Source organism: Pleurodeles waltl, chromosome 1_2 (genome assembly GCF_031143425.1).
Source record: "Pleurodeles waltl isolate 20211129_DDA chromosome 1_2, aPleWal1.hap1.20221129, whole genome shotgun sequence".
In the NCBI taxonomy this organism is placed as follows: domain Eukaryota; kingdom Metazoa; phylum Chordata; class Amphibia; order Caudata; family Salamandridae; genus Pleurodeles; species Pleurodeles waltl.
Window position 1 is genome coordinate 138,930,345 of NC_090437.1, and position 21,608 is coordinate 138,951,952.

The window sequence follows — 21,608 nt, forward strand, 5'->3', positions numbered from 1 at the left end:
GCGGTGCCCTGTTCAGCGGTGCTTGAGTTGGCGGTGCCTTGTTCAGCGGTGCTTGAGTTGGCGGTCCTTCATTGCCCAGCTGGGCTGGGGCTGGCGGTCCTTCAATGGGCAGCTGGGCTGGGGCTGGCAGTCCTTCATTGGGCAGCTGGTCTGTGGCTGGCGGGGCCCTCCTGGGCAGCTGGGCTGTGGCTGGCGGGGCCCTCCTGTGCAGCGAGGATGGGGCTGGCGGTGGCCTCCTCTGCAGCGAGGATGGGGCTGGCGGTGGCGTCCTGTGCAGCGAGGATGGGGCTGGCCGTGGCCTCCTGTGCAGCGAGGATGGGGCTGGCGGTGGCCTCCTGTGCAGCGAGGATGGGGCTGGCGGGGCCCTCCTGGGCAGCGGAGATGATGGCGGTCTTCTCCGCCATGCTACTCCTCCCAGACTTGCTGGGTTTCTTGTGGCCCTTCCCCACCTTGGGAGGAGTCATAGCTGAGTCCACAATCCCACCGGGACCCCTGAGAGCGGCTTGGGTGGCTGGAGTCTTCCCCTCTCCCGCTGGGCACTGGCCAACTTCTGGTGCTTCACAGGGGGGGGGGGACTGGCAGTGCTGTGGCTCCGAGCCACACTGGCTGTCCTGGTGGCCGGTGCACTCCACATACCTGTGTCTACAGGCACCACTGGTCCCGGAGATGTTGTGGCTGAGGTGCTAGTTCGGGACCTATGAGTTGGACAGGGGGGGAATAGGTCAAGGCTGAACAGGAAAAGTTTTTTTGACACACTGGGACGGGTAGCTGGAGGGGGTTTGGGAGTGGAGGAAGAGGTGGTGGTTGTAGGAGGTGTACGTTTGGTGGCTTTGGGTGCAGGTGCATTCGCTGGAGGCTGTCGTGAGGTGGATGGCTGTTGGGTGGGTGTGTTCCTGCGTTTGTGTATCTTCGGATGGGACGCCACAGACACACTGGGAGAGGACACAGGGGACGTGTGTATGGTAGTGGGGGTGGTGACTGCACGTGAGCGGGGTGTGCTGGTGAGGGACGTAGTGGCTGTAGAGGTAGTGCATGCAGATGTGAGTGTAGACAAGACTGGGAGAGAGGAGGGAGACGACGAGGGGGACACAGTGGAGGCAGTGGATGTTGGTGTGTCTGTATGAGTGTGATGCTTGCGTGAGGGCCTGTGGGATGTGTGGTGCTTATGTTTGCCTGAGCTTCCCTTGTGTGGTGAGGTGTGTGCAGGCTGATCTGATGGTGTGCTTGGGATAGGCAGAGGTACAGGGGATTGGGTCTGAGTGGAGGAAGTTGGAGGGGTGAGGCTAGACACAGGGACAATGGCTGCCATCAGTGCTGAGGCCAGAGTTTGAAAGGCTCGGTGAAGGGCCGCCTGACCAGAATGAATGCCCTCCAGGAATGCATTTGTTTGTTGCAACTGCCTTTCTACACCCTGGATGACATTCAAAATGGTAGACTGCCCAACAGTGAGTGACCTGAGGTGGTCAATGGCCTCCTCACTGAGGGCAGCAGGGGTCACTGGGGCAGGGCCTGAGGTCCCTGGGGCGAAGGTGATCCCCTCCCTCCTGGGTGAGCCGGCATGGGGCGAAGGCTGAGGGGCTTCTGGGAGGGCGGTCCTGGTAGGGGGGGGTGGCGGCTGTACCTGTAGATGTGGGGGGCACAGATGTTGCCACCACCACAAGGGAGCTCCCATCAGAGGACGAGTCCGTATCGCTGGTTTCAGCTCCTGTCCCCGCCGTGGTGCTCCCCTCGCCCTCCGTCCCACTGGTGAATTCTGAGTCCGTAGTGTGGCCCTCCATGGCCATGTGGGATGCAGCTGCCTCGTGCTCCGGTGCCACTGCTCCTCCGCCTGATGATGCTAATGCACACAAGAACAGGGAGACCACAAAAAAGGGGGGGGGGACAGAAGAAAGACATGTTGAGTGCATGGATTACCGCTACCGTTGGCGGACAAGACAGACACAGAAGCCCCCGGCACTACGTCGTGCTCTTCGGCTCTACAGTGCAATTCATGGGAAATGGCCTACGAGGCTATGGACGACATCTGAACACATAGATGACACAGGTGCATGAATAGCTGTACTTGGCACTCTACAGAGGTGGGGTGGGGGGCCACAGGGCCATGCCTTACAGAGGGGCCTAGTCTATGGAACTCGCCCTGGCCTAGGGAAACCCACAGCCCTCCTCCCCCACCCAGACACCTCCACTGCGCGCAAAGTCAGCAGAATGAGAATGTACTCACCCCCTTGTGTCTGCTGTGATGCCCTCAAGCGCCCATCCAACTCCGGGTAGGCCACCGCCAGGATCCTGAACATCAGGGGGGTCATGGTTCGACGGGCAATCCTCCCACGTTGGGAGGCCACCCCCAGCTGAGCCTCCGCCGTCTTCTTGCTCCAGCGGCGAATGTCCTCCCATCTTTTCCGGCAGTGGGTGCTCTGTCTGTGGTGGACCCCCAGGGTCTGGACGTCCTTGGCGATGGCACGCCAAATATCCTTCTTCTGGTGGGCGCTGACTTACAAGAAATGTACAGGGTATGAAGAGAAGTAATTACCAACTGCGCCGTCAAAGTGAGTGGCCCCCATCCATACCCTTGCCATGTGGCACATGCACCCACCGTCTTTCATGCACGCAGAACTCTGCCCCCTTCCTTCTTACAACCAGCCCTCTCCACACAGGCATAGCCCATACAACATGCTCCCTGTGTACTTACCTGTTGGTCTGGAGGACTGTAGAGTAGCGTGTACTGGGGGAGGACCCCATCGACGAGCTTCTCCAACTCCTCCGATGTGAAGGCAGGGGCCCTTTCCCCAGACGCACAAGCCATTGTCTCTTCCAGACCAAGGTCACAGGAGCACTTGCAGTGTAGGTCCTCTCCTGTCGAAGATCAGGTATCGAGTGATTATACAGATAGAAAATGGCGGTCACGGCCGCGGCGGTGCATACCATCACCACCGGCGTACATCGTCATTGGCTCCTGGGACCCATAGGGTCCAATGTTAACCAATGCAGCATTGCGCTGCGGTCTTCGACCGCCTACCGCGACAGTGTACAATGCCAGCGCAGTTACCTCACATCCCATTGTCCCACTTTAGAGGTCAGGCAGCCGCCATTTCAGGGGCCCACATGGCCTAATTTCCAAATATGTCACACATACCTAGGCCTAGTCTCAACACACATACAGGCCACATTGTGTGTATGATTGGTGTTCTGTGTAGACTGTGGGTACATACCTCTGAGTTGTTTGGCTCTGTGCTCGCTGTTGTCCTTGATAGGCACCGTCCGCTGGGACATGTGAGGAGATGGCTGAATCCTCCGGTGTACCGACCGCTGGTGGACCTGTCAATAGTGGAGGAAAGAAATTTGATTATCACTTACAGGTTTGACCGTGCCACACTCCAGGAACTGTGTACACAGTTGGAGCCTGACCTGATGTCAGCAATCCACCATCCCACAGGAATCCCCCCTCAAGTGCAGGTGCTATCAGTGCTCCATTTCCTTGCAAGTGGGTCTTTTCAAACAACTGTGGCCATGGCATCAGGGATGTCCCAGCCTATGTTTTCCAACGTATTGTCCAGAGTGTTGTCTGCCCTGCTGACACACATGTGGAGCTACATCGTTTTCCCTCAGGTGGAGGATTTGCCTACAGTGAAAGGTGACTTCTATGCCCTTGGACATGTCCCCAACATCATAGGTGCCATTGATGGGACTCATGTGGCTTTGGTCCCCCCCCACAGGAGTGAAAAGGTGTACAGAAACCGGAAGAGTTATCATTCCATGAATGTACAGATGGTATGTTTGGCAGACCAGTACATCTCCCATGTGAATGCCATGTTCCCTTGCTCAGTGCATGACGCCTACATCCTGCGGAATAGCAGCATCCCTTATGTGATGGGTCAACTCCAGAGGCACCATGTGTGGCTATTAGGTGACTCTGGTTACCCCAACCTGTCATGGCTACTGACCCCAGTGAGGAATCCCAGGACAAGGGCAGAGGAACGCTACAATGAGGCCCATGGGCGAACTAGGAGGGTGATCGAGCGGACCTTCGGCCTCCTGAAGGCCAGGTTCAGGTGTCTGCATATGACAGGTTGGTCCCTATTCTACTCACCAAAGAAGGTGTGGCAGATCATCGTGGCCTGCTGTATGCTTCACAACTTGGCTTTGCGGCGACAGGTGCCTTTTCTCAGGAAGATGGTCCAGATGGCGGTGTTGTGGCAGCTGTGGAGCCTGTGGACAGTGATGAGGATGAAGCAGAGGAAGAAGACATGCAGAACAGGGACTCAGTGATCCAGCAATATTTCCAGTGAAACACAGGTGAGAATACATTCCTGCCTACTACATGTACTTTTACACTTCTACCTCTTTCCTGTCTGTCGTTTTCACCCAGTGTATGGTCACTGAGTTGTCACTTTCCCTTACGTTTCACAGGTTTGGGTCGCAACGTGTCTCATCTGCTTAGATTCCTCATGGACTAGAGCTGTGTGACATAGGTATGTTGACATTACTATTGCAAGAACATTTTGTCACTGTAATTGCAAATACACAATTTTGAAATCACAGACAGACTCCAGATCTTTTGGTGCTTTAGGTGTGTTTATTTAAAAACAAAATATTGGAGGGGGAAGTTGAATGGTGAGGGGTGATGGCGGAGGTGTGTCCATGGCAGAGTCCAGTCTATTAGTCTCACAGGTGCATTGCCCATATGGGCCTAGGAAGTGGAGCTGGGGCAGTTTCAATATGGACAGGGTGACAAAGTGGGACAGTGGGATGACAATCAGGGTGGTCTCATTTCTTGGCAGGGGTCTTGGCATCGTGCTCTGTCTTGTTCCTGGATCTCAGGGACCGTTTGCGGCATGGTTCTCCGTCTGCAGGGGGTGGGGTGCTGGTGTGGTGGTCCTGTGGCGGTGCCTCCTCTCCAGTAGCACCGGCGGAGGTGGTGGGCAGTTCATCGTCCATGCTAGTGTCAGGGGCCCCTTGTAGTGCCACAGTGTCCCTCCTGGTGTTGAGTACTTCCTTCAGCACCCCTACGATGGTGCCCAGGGTGGAGCTGATGGTTCTGAGTTCCTCCCTGAAGCCCAAATACTGTTCCTCCTGCATCCGCTGGGTCTCCTGAAACTTGGCCAGTACCATTGCCATCGTCTCCTGGGAGTGGTGGTAGGCTCCCATGATGGAGGAGAGGGCCTCGTGGAGAGTGGGTTCCCTTGCCTGTCTGCCCCCTGTCGCACAGCATCCCTCCCAGTTCCCCTGTGTTCCTGGGCCTCCGTTCCCTGGGCCGTGTGCCCACTGCCCCCAGGTCCCTGGTGTTGTTGGGGTGGTGGGTTATCCTGGGTTCCTTGTAGTGTGGAAACACAGTTGATTGACGTGTCCTGGGGACGGAGGTATGGGCCCGCTGGGTGGGTGCTGTGCTGGTGTTTCCTGAGGGGGGAAGGTCTGTGGTGGCCTGTGCCTGTGTGAGGGGAACTGACTGTCCCGAGGCCCCGATGGTCCGGGCTGGTCATCTAGATCCAGTTGGACAGAGGTGCTGTCATCACTGTGGGCCTCTTCTGTGGGTGGAGTGGACATGTCTGGACCCTCCTGTCTGGTGACGTTGGGTAGTGGTCCTGCAGGGGTGGAAAGGCATGATTATTGCATCTGTGTGTGTCATGGTGTGCAATGGGTGGGTGACTGTGTACCACAATGCTGGCATTCCTGTGTGTGAGCTTGTGTGATGATGGTTTAGGGGGGTGTATGGGTATGTGCAGTGGGCATGCTTTAGTGATGGGTGTCCATGCATTGTTGTTGCATGCAGGGTTTGGTGTTGGGATGTGTGGTTTGTGATATTGGTACATTTGTGAGGAGTTGGAGTGATAGGGGTGAGGGCGAGGGTGGGGGTATGTGATGGCATGCAGGTAGGGTGGGGGATGTAATAGTTAAGATTTGACTTACCAGAGTCCATTCCTCCACCGACTCCTGCGAGGCCCTCAGGATGCAGAATCGCCAAGACCTGCTCCTCCCATGTTGTTAGTTGTGGGTGGGGAGGTGGGGGTCCGCCGCCAGTCCACTGAACCGCCTGGTGGTGTCTTGAGACCACGGAACGCACTTTCCCCCGTAGGTCGTTCCACCTTTTCCTGATGTCCTCCCGATTTCTTGGGTGTTGTCCCACTGCGTTGACCATGTCGACTATTCTTCGCCATAGCTCCATCTTCCTTGCAATTGAGGTTTGCTGCACCTGGGATCCAAATAGCTGTGGCTCTACCCGGACGATTTCCTCCACCATGACCCTGAGCTTCTCCTCTGAGAACCTGGGGTGTCTTTGCCATGCCATGGGGTGGTGTAGGTGATGTGTGGGGTGGTGTGTGTGGTGATAAGTGTGGTGATATGTAGTGGTGTGTTGTGTGAGGTGCGTGGAAATTGTGTGGGTGATGGTGTTGTGTGCCTGTGGATGCTGTTGTTCTTGCTGGTGGTTTCTCTCTCTGGCCTTCTTTCGGAATTTGTGGCCGTAGGGGTTTGTGGGTGTGTGTTTTATATTGTATTGGGTGTGTGGGAGTGGTGTGTGTATGTGTATCAGGTGTGTGTATTTCAAATTGTCCAATGTGGCTGTGTTTTGTAAGAATGTGTGTATTTTGAGCGCAGCGGTGTGTACCGCCAATGGAATACCGCGGTTGAAAGACCGCCGCGTGGATTCGTGTGTTGTGATAGTGTGGGCGTATTTCTGTTGGCGTAACGGTGGAGGTTTTGTTATCGCCAGTTTATCACTGACCTTTGGTGTGGCGGCCTTGTGTGGGTGTCTGAATTTTGGCGGATTCCGAGATGTGGGTCATAATAGCTGTGGCGGAATTCCGCGGCTGTAGCGGTGTGTTGGCGGTCTTCTGCATGGCGGTAAGCGGCTTTTACCGCCAATGTTGTAATGACCCCCCAAGTTTTTAAATGGTTTGTGTGAAAGGTGAACAGGTGACCATGTATTATAAAGAATAAAATATCATGTACCATATGAAAAAATGATTTTGCAAGTTACTTTATAGTTCCATGACCTTGTAAAGGAACTCAGCCTTCTGCCTCATTTCCCTAAATAATTTGGATCTCCTCGATGACTATCAAGATCCCTATTATGTATAGCAGGGGGTCACTATCCCATACATACGGCTGCACATCCAACTGTATGTTGATGCAGCTTTTGCTTTGTAACTTGTTGCTTATACCTCATATTGTTTATGACATTATTATGTGACCTTTACTTTGTACCTTACCCTTTGTACCTCGTATATCATGTGTCAGTGCTTATGTGCATGCTGTGCAGTGTTCTCCTTAAAGGGCTCTGACAATTTCTGAACCTCACTAAAAAACAACATACTGCGGGAAATGCTAGCCATGCCATGGTGCCCAGCAGGTTGGGCGTGATTTACATTTTCAGTATGCCGCTGACTTGTTCCAGTCTTGAAGTGAAGTTCACCTCTTGAGTAATAACTTGTTAGTAATCAGGACATTACTGGATAAGACCTAATCTGCAATTCAAGGTGGGTGAGTATAATTTTTGGCCTTCATAGTGACGATGAAGGTGTCCCAAATGTCAGATCCACCCTGGGCTAATCCCCGGTGTTGGAGCTGACGCAGTGTACACGCTTCTGCATGCGAGCTTTGTATCCGGTCACGCAACCAGTTATTATATCCCTGGGTATGTGGAGCTTTCTAGTGAGTTGCTATTAAGCGCTTGAACATCATGAAGGCCAAGTTAATAAACCTGTGTATTTGCTTATCCCCTTTGATGCGCCGGCGCAGACCAAGCAAGCATGATTCCGGTGTCATAGGTAGTGTACAGTTTGTAATATCGGATACGGTGTCTGCAATGCGCTGCCATGCTATAACCAGAGGGGGACAAGTCCATACTATGTGATAGAAATCTGCTGATGGTTGTGCACACCTAGGGCACCCTGTGTCCGATCCTGGGTATATTCATTTTATGCAGGGCAGGGATAGATAGGAATGATGTATATAGTTGAACTGAGTGTATCGAAGTCTGGTGTTGCGCGAAATACCTTTGATAGCAGATAGCGCCGCCGTCCGGGCATTTTGGGACAAAGGAGAGGGAAGTACCTCATCCCATCTGGTTTTGGCGCGCGTCAGTTTCGGGCATATCTGATCTAACAATAACAAATATAGGCCTTCATTACAACCCTGGCGGTCGGTGTTAAAGCGGCTGTAAGACCGCCAATAGGCCGGCGGTAAAAAAAAGGGACTCACGACCATGGCGGAAACCGCCAACATAGACAGCCACTTTAACACTCCGACCGCCGCGGCGGTACAAACAAACAGCATGGTGGTCACCACCAACAGACAGGCGGAAGACAATGTACCACCCACACTATTATGAGAGGCCAATCCGCCACCTTTTCCGGGGCGGATTCAACGCGAACAAAAACACAGTGGAAACAGGACTTGGAAGGGAAAACCCTCACCTCTACACAACCCACGAGGAACCAGAACGCCATGGAGCCAGAACTCCAAATACTCCCTGCAATAGTATTCCTGCTCCTCTACCAGGAGCACGAAAGATGGCGGCGACGACCACGGTGAGTACTGCACCTACAACAAAGTGGGGAGGGGGAGGGGAAGGGAAAAGAGAGTGACACACACATGCAACACGCAACACCCCCATCCCCACCCTCACCCACAACAACACACACACAAATACATGCTGCAACATTACATTTACACCCCCAAACCCCCTCGGAAGAACCCAATGACAAAAGGAAATAATTGTAACGATTGTAATCAATAAAAATCCATTAGACAAAACTTTAAATACAGTATAAACAATTATGTACACCAACTATACAAATCCGGATAGTGCACCATTCAAAGTCCGTGGACCACTGGGCCCAAAATGCATGGGCGAGGCCCACACTCAATACCAGACTGCAAACAGAGAGAACACTGCTGGGGAATCAGATCGAAATGAAACAGGCACCTCAGGAGGAAGGGAAGGGGGTATTTCAGCTGTATGACTGCACAACGCCAGCTCCACGAGGGGGCTCCATACCCATTGATGTATCCTGGGGAGTGCAAAGCCACAGTTTCTCAAGTCTCTCCAGTGGGTGGGTTGCCCACTGCTTTATCCTGGGGAGTGCAAAGCCACAGTCTCTCAAGTCTTTTCAGTGGGTGGGTTGCCCACTGCTTTATCCTGGGGAGTGCAAAGCCACAGTCTCTCAAGTCTCTCCAGTGGGTGGTTTGCCCACTGCTTTATCCTGGGGAGTGCAAAGCCACAGTCTCTCAAGTCTTTTCAGGGGGTGGTTTGCCCAATGCTTTATCCCGGGGTTAAGGAAAACTGGCTGCAACATAAAAAAAAAAAACTGCTTTATTTAAAAAGCAGTCACAGACATGGAGGTCTGCTGTCTTCAGCAGGCCACCATCCCTGTGAGTGCAGGGACTCGCTATGGGGTCGCAAAATGCGACCCACCTCATTAATATTTATGAGGTGGGTCTTTGCGACCCCATAGCGAGTCGCAGACGGTGTCTGAGACACCGTTCTGCATCCGCATTTGTGATTCGGAAATTGCGAGTCGCACAGACTCGCAATTTCCGAATCGCAAATGCGGAAGTTGCTACATCTGGCCCTTAATTACTAATCTGACTAATGCGAGTGCTGATTTGAAAGAATTGAAAGAACCAGGTGTTTGGGAAAAAGTTGGCAAAAGTTTTGCTTCAGTGGGAAATTGGCTCAGCAACATTTGGAATGGGTTACTATTGAAAATCTTGCAAGGGATATTAATTTTTGTGGTCTGTCTATTTGGATTATGGGGATTGTGTAAATTATATAAAAGGATTAAATTGAAAAGGTCAAAGAATAATCAGAGGGAAGAAAAGGGACAAATTTTACGGGGAAAATTCAAAAGGGAAACAAAAGTATGAAGGGATTCAATTGACAGACATTTTAGCCAAACATGTGTGGGTTGTAGTTAGTGTGATGACACATTTAGTCATCAGAGGACGGATTGCTAGCGTAGGTGTTGTAATAAAAATTACTAATGAGTGTTCATGTATTCTGAATAAGTGATTTGTGTAGAAAATGTAATAACGTAGAAAAATAATGCACACATTTGAAAATGTGATTACGATGAGTGGCCGCCAATGTTCACAAAGTGTACTTACTAGTGAATTAATATGATGAAATATGAATATATGTTTGGCTAATGTAGTAATATGTCATATTAAGGGTTACGCATTTTGCTTTAGCTGTATTAATTATAGACCTAAACTTAGCGGGTGTCTTGGCCTACTTGTCCAGTCTCATGTCAAAGTTGTATTTTTTAACGTTTAATGAAATAGCTGTCCTTGAGAGTTAAACTGTGATTTTCCATTTTCCTTTGTGCTCGTAGCTGAGAAACCTTTCTCATAAAATTCGACTGCTAGAAGATACTGTTCCTACTAATGTAACATTTTATGTGTAATGTGTGTGAGACTGACTTTCTCAGGAGGAGAACAATGGAGATACTGACTGGAGTGGAAGCTGCAACAATATTGTTATCTGACAAGCCGGATGATGAGGACATTGCAAGACAAACCAATCAACGACATGTGAACGGAGTAATAGTAGAATTCCTAGATTTGGGATTTTAGTTTTATTGGACAAAGTGTGAACATGCAATTAACTTACCAATAGGGATTTGGGAAGTAGTTTTAGTAGTTTTAGTATAACGATGCTGCACTAAGAGACGAGAGGTCCTTTGCCCATTTGTTTGCTGGCCGAAAGGTCAATATTTCTTATGCGTCTTGACAAGAGACATGTTTAACTTTAATGCTTAAAGACTTTGCGTTTTCCGAACTTTGATGCTGAATCCTGATGCCTTGCTGATGACTGATGTCTTGAGGACGAAGACTGACTCTGCTTGCTGATCCACACTGAGGATAGGTATAATGATAGAGACTGTTAATTATTATGCACATTTGCTTTTCTTTCTAGGTACCAACTGCAACTGTATTGTTTTGATAAAGCCATAGTTAGATGTTTTTCAAATTTGTGTTACTAAATTGCTTTGCATGAAGCTCAACATGCTGATGCTAATCTACTGTTAGTTAAGGATTCTCACAAATTAAATTATGCTAATAACAGGGATTAATGCTTGATGAATTTCTCTGCTAAACTTTATGTATGTGATTGCTTTGATGCAGTTGTCTCTGTTACAGATTTGCACCGTAACCTTAGAATGTGTTGTAGTTCAAGCTTTGATTAGATTACATTTCTTCCGCCACTTTGGACAGCTAGTATTGTTTCTGTATGTGTTTCATTTGATTTTGAGATTAATCAACATGACCTTAGCATTGTTAATATAGGGAAATAAATATTCGAACTTTTACCAAAGGTGTGGTTTTTTCATGACTGAATGGTCATGGTGTGTGACAATTACTGACTCCATTGATTACTGCTGTTATTGATTGTTGCTGGTTATTGACTATTGTGTATTGGTAATTGATTATGTACTGGAGCTATGGTAAGAACATCTTAATTGTGAGTCAAGAGGTTCAGCGACCTTTTCACGTCCCCTTGTAAGTTTACTTATTATGGTCAGACGTGCTAACACTAGCAAACTGGCAGTCATACTCGAAAACTATGGAGTTGCTGCTTCTGCACTATTAGATCCAGGGATGAAATAAAATTGTCATTTTCCTTAATGGGGCAAATTGCTATAATGAAGATGATTCTTCTCCCGCATATGCTTTATCTCTTTTTGAATACACCTATCCCTCCATCTTATAACTTTTTTCACACCCTTCGCTCTCTTATAATATGCCTTGCTTGGGCAGGAGGGCAGTCTCGACTCAATCAAGAATCCCTGAGATCTCTTACTATCTGGGAGACCTTGCAGCTCCAGATTTTGAGCTGTATTATCTTTATGTGCAAATGGTCTTTGGACAATATTGGCTTAGGCATCCCCCATTTCTAATGCATCTCGCCCGAGCATAATCGGGCGCACTCCACTCCTCTTCCATCTCTGATTGGGAAGGCTTCATGACAGTCTCGGATGAAATAGAAACAATTGCATATATAAATACAATTACACAGCAAGCTTGGATCCAGCCTCAGGCTAGGCTAGGCTAGGTCATCAGATCAAAAACACATGATTTGGACGAGTCATCCTTCCCTAGGGAGCGCTTTTGCGACAGATTGACTACCAACAGAGGTGGTCCATTAGACACACTAAAACATTTCACCCTTTTTCGCATGCATGAGGAACTCTGAGACACTTACCTTGTCTTGCCGAATGCTCCAAATGAGTGTAAGACTTTTATCCTCCTTCTTGCAGCCTCTTCTACTCATCACGTTCTATCTCATCTCTACACCTCTTCGCAAGCTGTGATGTCCCTGAGTGCCCAGAGTGCTAGGACTCGATGGGTGGCAGTTCTTGGTAAATCTATATGAGTCCAGGATTGGGCAGACGGGTACAATCTCACATTCTTTTTCCAATAATGGCCAACTTTGCCTTATACACTTTCGCATTCTACATTAAACATATTGCACCCCTGTTAAGTTGTGTCACTATAAGATGTGAGCTCATGATGGATATGCTACATGCCACAGGGGAGGAGCTCATTTAATGCTTCTAACTTGGTTTTGTCCCCCAAATTTGGCCTACTGGCAGGCTGTCTTCTCTGCTCTATCACACATCTTGTATCTAATGTTACATCCTTCGCCAGGGCCGACACTGCTATGTCTCCCAGCGGAAATACCCGATGTAAATATAAACTTTCTTGTCCTAGCACTGCTCCTTGCTAAGCGTAGAGTGTCCTGCACATGAGGCTGTGTAAGTGTGCCCACTATTTGTGACTGGTTACTAGATATGGCATACTGCCAAGAGCAGCTAACAGTACACTACTCCATGCTACCACCCCCCTGCAGACCTAGAGACGTTTGGGATCCGTTCAACTGTTGTTCGCACTGCACAATATGAATTGTAATGTAAGTGCTTCTTGATTTCTTCCTTTCCTTCCCAATGGATTCCTCCTTTCTTTATTGTACTATATAGGATGGTTGATGTGGTTTTAACTTTGGAACCAAAAATAAATATACATAAATAAATAAATAAAAGATAGGCACCTAGGCTTGAAGAATAAGACGTTACACAAAAGAAAAGTGTATTTCACTTTCGACCAGAAGTTAAAATGAAGTGTCTTCTTTCAGGGCACTTAGAATGATTATATATTCGTAGATCAAAGGAAGTTAGGATCAATGCGCCATACTAAATAACAGTGTCAGTGTTCAGCACAAAGAACAGTTTTATTAATATATGGACACAGCATAAGGTGTTCTATGGCATAGAATCCACACATTGACTGTAATTATGAGGAGTGCTGTTTTCTTTCTTTTTTTTTTTATTTTTACAATTGCAGTCCCTATCTCCCTCTTTCTGTTTTGTTGTTTCGTGGTTTGCGGTTTCTTCACTTTCAACCATGGGAGCTTTTCCTGAAAATAAAATATAACAGGATTACTTATGTGAACCCTTATACAATGTCCATATAAGGTAACAGCTTTTGATCAATGCAGTTACAGAAGCTCATTTTGTTTTTTAGTATTTGCTAAGCGCCTTACAAAACAGTTCCCTAATGATTTAAATGCGCGTGGTTTTTTATAAGCAATGCGTCGCCACACTCCCGTCACTCATTAGGTGCTGCACGCGAACTATTTTAAACAAATCCAAATCCCTTGGTTAAGAATTGTTCCAACAAGCCCAGGAATAATGAGTCGAGACACATCTAATTTCAGATGCGACACCCTTGTGCCTTTACAAAGAGAGGTAAAGAGCTTTGCCAGGTTTTAGCACACAGCTAGAGAAAAGCAGTATGGTTTCTTCTAACTGGATTATTTAGAGGGCACGGCATGCGTTTTACTCCAGTGCCGTACATTCCATCACAATTCGGGCAGCATAATATTTGTGTAAGTAGATCGCGCTGCCCATAGCGAAACAAAAAGCCTATTTTGCTTATAAAACATGGGTCCCCTATATGTTAGTGATGTTTCTGTATAAAACCTGTCAAAAATATGATTGGCAAATTATAATTTAACACTATTGGGTGTTAAAAGGGACCCCTGCCCACAGGGGTTATCCTCTGCCTTTCCTGAGGCCAGCATGAAAGTTTAGGGAGGACCAAATCTGTCGGGCACAAGTGCACATTTCGCTTTATATGCACTTAATTGCATACTCCCTTGCAGGTAATGCACAACGAACAGACCACTGGTTAGCAATCGAATAAATATTGTAGTGCCATCAGGTTAATTATTTTTAAGAAAATGACTTTTGACAACACATACGGCGTGAATGTATTTAAAGATGGCTCGGGAGGGACGGGGCGTTGGTGTCTGTGGTCGCATGACCAACAACACCTATGTGGCTGTCCTATTACATGCCTTGATTATTTCTCCTCCTGAGAAGTCTTTCATCCATGGTGATCATAGTCTTTAAGTAGAGACCTCTTGATTAAATAAATAACACCCTTCCACAAATCAAGAAAACTGTAATAAAAATAATATGAAAATGAAGAATATACTTACCACTTTGACATAAGCGATATACTGGACGCAATAAAATGTTAGTTCGTTATAATTGACCTCAATGTATTTTCTTACAACCCATAGATCCTAAAACAGCAGAATAACCCTGTAGATCCCTTACGGAACAATACATGCGTTAAAAAATGAAGAAAAATAGTATTTGTAATAAAAGGACTTGGACAATAGTTTAGCAGAAACGTCTGCCCAATCATGAATTTCTCAATAAGGTGAAAAAGAATTGCTTTGTTTTTCAAGCTAAATCCATTCAGAACACATTCTAGTCCGTATAAGAGTCAAAGCAAAGATGTAAACCTTCTTCGGTCATTAGGGTTATTTAGTTCTACTCTTTGGGCCAGGTATTAATTCAGTTACATTTCCGTCTTTCGCAGTAGTGTTTTTAATAACTACGTGGTCGTATACCTGCAGGCTGTTTTAAGTTATTGCAATTATTGCCAGCATATTCATCCTAGATTTAGAAAGCTATGACCTTTATGTTAAGATCATTAAATGTGAGCGAATATCCTCTTTAAGTCTTTTCTCCGAGAGTAAAACTGGTCCATTCACGATTCAAGATATTTCTGATTAGAAGAACCAAAGAATTTAAGGAGTTTCAGCGACTCCTGGATACTGATAATTTAATTAAAAAAAGGTTTCTGTATGGTTATTCAAACAATAACTTGGCTGTTATGGGATGGGAGCCATCTATATGGTTTTCAGATGTACAGGAAGCCCTTAATTAATTGAATAAAGCTCACCCATTTCTCCATGACTACCTCATCTGAATATGGAGTTGCAGTATACTAAAACAGCCCTAGCGAGATCATGTCATAGTGCCCCATATTGCACAAAAGAGCATTATAAACAAGCATCATCACCTATAGGGATGCTTAGTCCTAATAAGGCAGGTCCTACTCCAGTAAGCGGTTGGAAAATGGAGGCTAAAGGGTGCCCTTTACTCAGAATTGTTGATATACATTGAGTAGAATGTAAAAAAAAAAGTGTAATAACTGTTGAACCTTTGAAATACATCAGACTCTAGCATTTTCAAGGCTTGTCTATCTAAAGCAGCAAGTCATTTATATTAAAATGAGAACACTTTTGTAACGGATACAAAATACTGGGGGCATATTTATCATTGTTTGGTGTTGTCTGTACGCCATACACGGTAGCGCAAAACCTAGAATTACATTTGCAAAGCCACACAAGGCCACCACGTGGCTTGGTAAATGTGGAGTTACGCAAGGCGGCGCAATTCGTTGCCTTGCATTCCTGTGCCCCAGGAAGGCGCTCGATGGGTGAATCATGGATGCTCCGAAGCAGCCACCATTGGATTTTGGCACTTTCCCAGATTTAACATTAGTGGTAGACCTGCAATGCATCAAAATGCTGCACCTCCCCAACAGAGGCATTACAAGGATAAACATGCATATTTTTCCTCTATGTCCGTTGCATTTTCAGCACACATAGAAAGAGGAAAACATTTCAGAGAATTGTTTTTGTGCAGTAAGGTGTTCCTTCTGGACAAAAACAATTCTGCCTACAATATGGAAAGTTTTGCACCATGGTGCAAGGGTGCCTGTGTCGGTGCTAGGTAGCAGTTTGTGCACCAATGCATGTAGGGATCAGGAATGTGCCATATAATGTTAAATATGCCATTATATAATTCCAAATAATGTTAAATTTCCATCCTCTCCCTTTCACACAGCACAACACAGTAAGGTGGCTTGCTGAGTTCCATAAATATTTGACAAATATGCTTCTGGATGTCCAGCAGGAAGACGTGTTCCTGCCTAGTACACTGTGCCTCACTGGAAACAATGACAATCATAATACTCCAACAGGAGAAATAGGGCTAGTTTTTGAAACACTCTGTCACACCGGAGTAGCCATTGCTTTTTCAGTGTTAGTTAACAGTGCGAAGTTAACAGGACCAAAATAAAAAAGTATCAGAATTGATGCCATCTTTTGCAGTAAGTGTAGGAGGCTGGCCTGGCTTGTTGTGGGTACTAGAGGTACTTACACCTTGTCACAGGTCCAGTTATCCCTTATTAGTGTAGAAGAGGTGTTTCTAGCAGCTTAGGCTGATAGAAGGTAGCTATGGCAAAGCAACTTAGGCTGAAGTAGGAGACATGTAAAGCTCTTACTATACCACTGGTGTCATATGCACAATATCATAATAAAACACAATACACAGAAGTACTAAAAATAAAGGTACTTTCTTTTTATGACAATATGCCAACAGTATCTCAGTGAGTACCCTCAGTATGAGGATAAGTTATATACACAAGATATATGTACACAAACCAAAATTATGCAGGTAATAGCAAGAAAAATAATGCAAACAGTGTAAAGTTACAGTAGATTGCAATAGGAGCACATAGGTATAGGGGCAACACAAACCATATACTCCAAAAGTGGAATGCGAACCACGAATGGACTCCAAACCTATGTGAGCTTGTAGAGGGTCACTGGGACTGTAAGAAAACAGTGAGGGTTAGAAAAATAGCCCACCCCAAGACCCTGAAAGGTAGGTGTAAAGTGCACCTAAAACCCCCAGAGAGCACAGAAGACTTGATAGGGGGATTCTTCAGAAAGAACAAACACCAGCAATGCAACAATAGTGGATTTCCAGACCTGAGTACCTGTAAGACAAGGGGACCAAGTCCAGTAGTCGCGACAGTGTCGAGTGTGGGCAGGATCCCAGGAAATGCCAGCTGAGGGTGCAAGGAAGCTGCCACCGGATGGAAGAAGCTTGGAGTTCTGCAAGAAAGAAGAGAGCTAAGGGCTTCTCCTTTGGAAGACGGATGTCCCACGTTGCGATGAAGCTTACAGAGGTGTTCCACGCAGCAAGACCGCAAACAAGCCTTGGTAGCTGCAAGGGTTGTGGTAGAGGTTTTTGGGTGCTGCTGTTGCCCAGGAGGGACCAGGATGTCGCCACTTGGAGGAGGAGACAGAGGGGGTGCCCAGCAAGTCAGGGAGCCCTCACAGAAGCAGGCAGCACCCACAGAAGTACCAGAACAGGCACTTGGAAGAAGAGTGAAGCGGAGTCCATGTGAAGTCACAAAAGGGAGTCCCACGACGCCGGAGGACAACTCAGAAGGTTGTGCACTGCAGGTTAGAGTGTCGGGGACCCAGGCTTGGATGTGCATGAAGGAAATCCTGGAAGAGTGCACAGGACCTGGAGCAGCTGCAAATCACGCGGTACCCAGTAATACAGTCTAGCGTGGGGTGGCAAGGACTTACCTCCACCAAACTTGGACTGAAGAGCCACTGGACTGTGGGAGTCACTTGGACAGAGTTGCTGAGTTCCAGGGACCACGCTCGTCGTGCTGAGAGGGGACCCAGAGGACCAGTGATGCAGTCTTTTGGTGCCTGCGGTTGCAGGGGGAAGATTCAGTCGACCCACGGGAGATTTCTTCAGAGCTCCTGGTGCAGAGAGGAGGCAGGCTACCCTCAGAGCATGCGCCACCTGGAAACAGTCGAGAAAGCCGTCAGGATGAAGCGATACAAGGTTGCTAGTAGTCGTCTTGCTGCTGGCACTGGCCACTCAGAGCAGTCCAGTGTGCCACAGACACCTCTGTTTCCAAGATGGCAGAGGTCTGGGACACACTGGAGGAGCTCTGGGCACCTCCCCTGGGAGGTGCAGGTCAGGGGAGTGGTCACTCCCCTTTCCATTGCCCAGTTTGTCGCCAGAGCAGGGCTGGTGGATCCCTAAACCGGTGTAGACTGGCTTATGCAGAGATGGGCACCATCTGTGCCCATCAAAGCTTTTCCAGCGGCTGGGGGTGGCTACTTCTCCCCAGCCTTCACACCTATTTCCAAAGGAGAGGGTGTGACGCCCTCTTTCAGAGGAAATCCTTTGTTCTGCCTTCCTGGGCCAGGGCTGCCTGGACCCCAGGAAGGCAGAAACCTGCCTGAGGGGTTGGCAGCAGCAGCAGCTGCAGTGGAGACCCTGGAAAGGCAGTTTGGCAGTACCCGGGTACTAGGCCAGAGACCCGGGGATCATGGAATTGTCCCCCCAATGCCAGAATGGCATTGGGGGGACAATTCCATGATCTTAGACATGTTACATGGCCATGTTCGGAGTTACCATTGTGACGCTGTACATAAGTAGTGACCTATGTACAGTGCACACGTGTAATGGTGTCCCCGCACTCACAAAGTCCGGGGAGTTTGCCCTGAACGATGTGGGGGCACCTTGGCTAGTGCCAGGGTGCCCACACACTAAGTAACTTTGCACCCAACCTTCACTAGGTGAAGGTTAGACATATAGGTGACTTATAAGTTACTTAAGTGCAGTGGTAAATGGTTGTGAAATAACGTGGACGTTATTTCACGCAGGCTGCAATGGCAGGCCTGTGTATGAATTGTCAGAGCTCTCTATGGGTGGCAAAAGAAATGTTGCAGCCCATAAGGATCTCATGGAACCCAATGCCCTGGGTACCTATGTATCATAAACTAGGGACTTATAAAGGGGGTCCAGTGTGCCAATTAGAATTGGAATATGAAGTCACTAGCCTATAGTGACAAATGTATAATGAGAGAGAGCATAAGCACTAAGGTTCTGGTTAGCAGAGCCTCAGTGACCTTAGAGGATATAGTTTTGGCGACACCAGAGTTGGATCCTAAAATTCAGGCTTTTATTGGCAAAGAAGGATGGGATCTCCAAAAGGGGCCAGGCAGAGGTTTGAAAATGTGCCAGGATTGCCTTTTAGATGTTGTTGAACCATTGACTACTATTTTAGATATAGCAGAGGATGCGAATATTAATTAACAAGAAGTGGATGTGGAGGATCTTTGACAATGGGTCCAACAGGTAGTGTGTCTTTTAGGACTGCAAATATAGCCCTTTCTGTGGAATGTAGGAAGAGCATACTTCTGAAAAAAGATCCCAAATTAGTGGACTTGGCAAACAATGAAGCAGGTCCTCAGCCAGGGGACTTTTATTTGGAGATGATTTTTATAAAAGTAATGTCAACGTTTGTAGGTGCCTTCTCTTCAATTCAAAAGTCACAGGGGGATATTAAGAGAGTTTTTCAGGATCATGTTTTTGGTGGGGCCGGAAGAACAAGGGGCCGTTTTTCCAACAGTGGATTGGGGACTACAAGAGCTAGAGACCCGGGGGATCATGGAATTGTTACCCCAATGCCAGAATGGCATTGGGGTGACAATTCCATGATCTTAGACATATTACATGGCCATGTTCGGAGTTACCATTGTGATGCTGTACATAGGTATTGACCTATGTACAGTGCACGCGTGTAATGGTGTCCCCGCACTAACAAAGTCCGGGGCATTTGCTCTGAATGATGTGGGGGCAACTTGGCTAGTGCCAGGGTGCCCACACACTAAGTAACTTTGCACCCAACCTTCACCAGGTGAAGGTTAGACATATAGTTCACTTATAAGTTACTTAAGTGCAGTGGTAAATGGTTGTGAAATAACGTGGACGTTATTTCACGCAGGCTGCAATGGCAGGCCTGTGTATGAATTGTCAGAGCTCTCTATGGGTGGCAAAAGAAATGCTGCAGCCCATAGGGATCTCCTGGAACCCCAATACCCTGGGTACCTCAGTACCATATACTGGGAATTATATGGGTGTAACCGTATGCCAATGTGAATTGGTAAATTTAGTCACTAGCCTGTTAGTGACAAATTTGGAAAGCAGAGAGAGCATAACCACTGAGGTTCTGGTTAGCAGAGCCTCAGTGAGACAGTTAGGAATCACACAGGGAACACATACAGGGCACATACCTATGAGCACTGGGGCCCTGCCTGGCAGGGTCCCAGTGACACATAGACTAAAACAACATATATACAGTGAAATATGGGGGTAACATCCCAGGCAAGATGGTACTTTCCTACACAACCTCCCCCCCCCCCCAAACGAAGGACAATAAGTCTAGCCATGACCTGATGAGTCTTCATTGTCTAAGTGGAAATATCTGGAGAGTCCATCTGCATTGGAGTGGGTACTCCCAGGTCTATGTTCCACTGTATAGTCCATTCCCTGTAGAGATATGGACCACCTCAACAATTTAGGGTTTTCATCTTTCATTTGTCTTAGCCAAAGTAGAGGTTTGTGGTCTGTCTGAACAATGAAGTGAGTGCCAAACAGGTATGGCCTCAACGTCTTCAGTGCCCAGACCACAGCAAAGGCCTCCCTCTCTATGGCAGACCAACGCTTTTCTCTAGGGGTCAACCTTCTGCTGATAAAAGCAACTGGTTGATCCTGGCCCTCAGAATTCAGTTGTGATAAGACTGCCCCTACCCCTAATTCAGATGCATCAGTTTGAACAATTAATTTCTTGGAGTAACATGGGCTTTTTAGGACAGGTGCAGAGCACATGGCCTGTTTGAGCTCCTCAAAAGCTTTCTGACAGCTGGCTGTCCACAATACCTTTTTAGGCATCTTCTTACTAGTGAGATCATTAAGAGGGGCTGCTATGGAACCATAGTTTTTAATGAATCTCCTGTAATACCCAGTGAGGCCTAGGAAGGCTCTCACCTGGGTCTGAGTTGTAGGGGGAACCCAATCCATGATTGTCTGGATTTTCCCCTGAAGTGGTGCAATCTGCTCTCCACCTACCAGGTGTCCCAGATAAACCACCTTTCCCTGCCCTATCTGGCACTTTGAGGCCTTGATAGTGAGGCCTGCCCTTTGCAGGGCCTCCAAAACTTTCCAAAGGTGGACCAGGTGCTCATCCCAGGTAGAGCTAAAGACAGCTATATCATCTAGATATGCTGCACTAAAAGCCTCCAACCCTTGCAGGACTGTGTTCACCAACCTCTGAAAAGTGGCAGGTGCATTCTTCAAACCAAAGGGCATCACTGTAAATTGGTAGTGCCCTCCTATAGTTGAAAATGCAGTTTAAGGTTTAGCATCCTCAGCCAATTTGATCTGCCAATACCCTGCAGTCAAATCAAAGGTGCTTAGATACGTGGCAGATGCCAGTGTATCTATGAGCTCATCTGCCCTGGGTGTAGGGTGAGCATCAGTTTTTGTTACCTGATTGAGACCTCTGTAGTCTACAAAAAACCTCATCTCCCTTTTTCCATCTTTTGAGTGAGGCTTTGGTACAAGCACCACAGGACTCGCCCATGGGCT

The 21,608-nt window shown here is 47.6% G+C and overlaps 1 protein-coding gene across 2 annotated transcripts in view; it reads right to left on the reverse strand.

Annotated features, from left to right (window-relative positions):
* Positions 1-13,207: 13,207 nt before the first annotated feature.
* Positions 13,208-21,608, reverse strand: part of LOC138297861 (uncharacterized) — a 1,048,787-nt gene continuing 1,040,386 nt past the window's right edge. For both annotated transcript variants that reach the window (XR_011204470.1, XR_011204464.1), the window contains one exon: positions 13,208-13,414. The gene's annotated coding sequence lies outside the window, so the exon portion shown is untranslated. The remainder of the gene's footprint in view (positions 13,415-21,608) is intronic.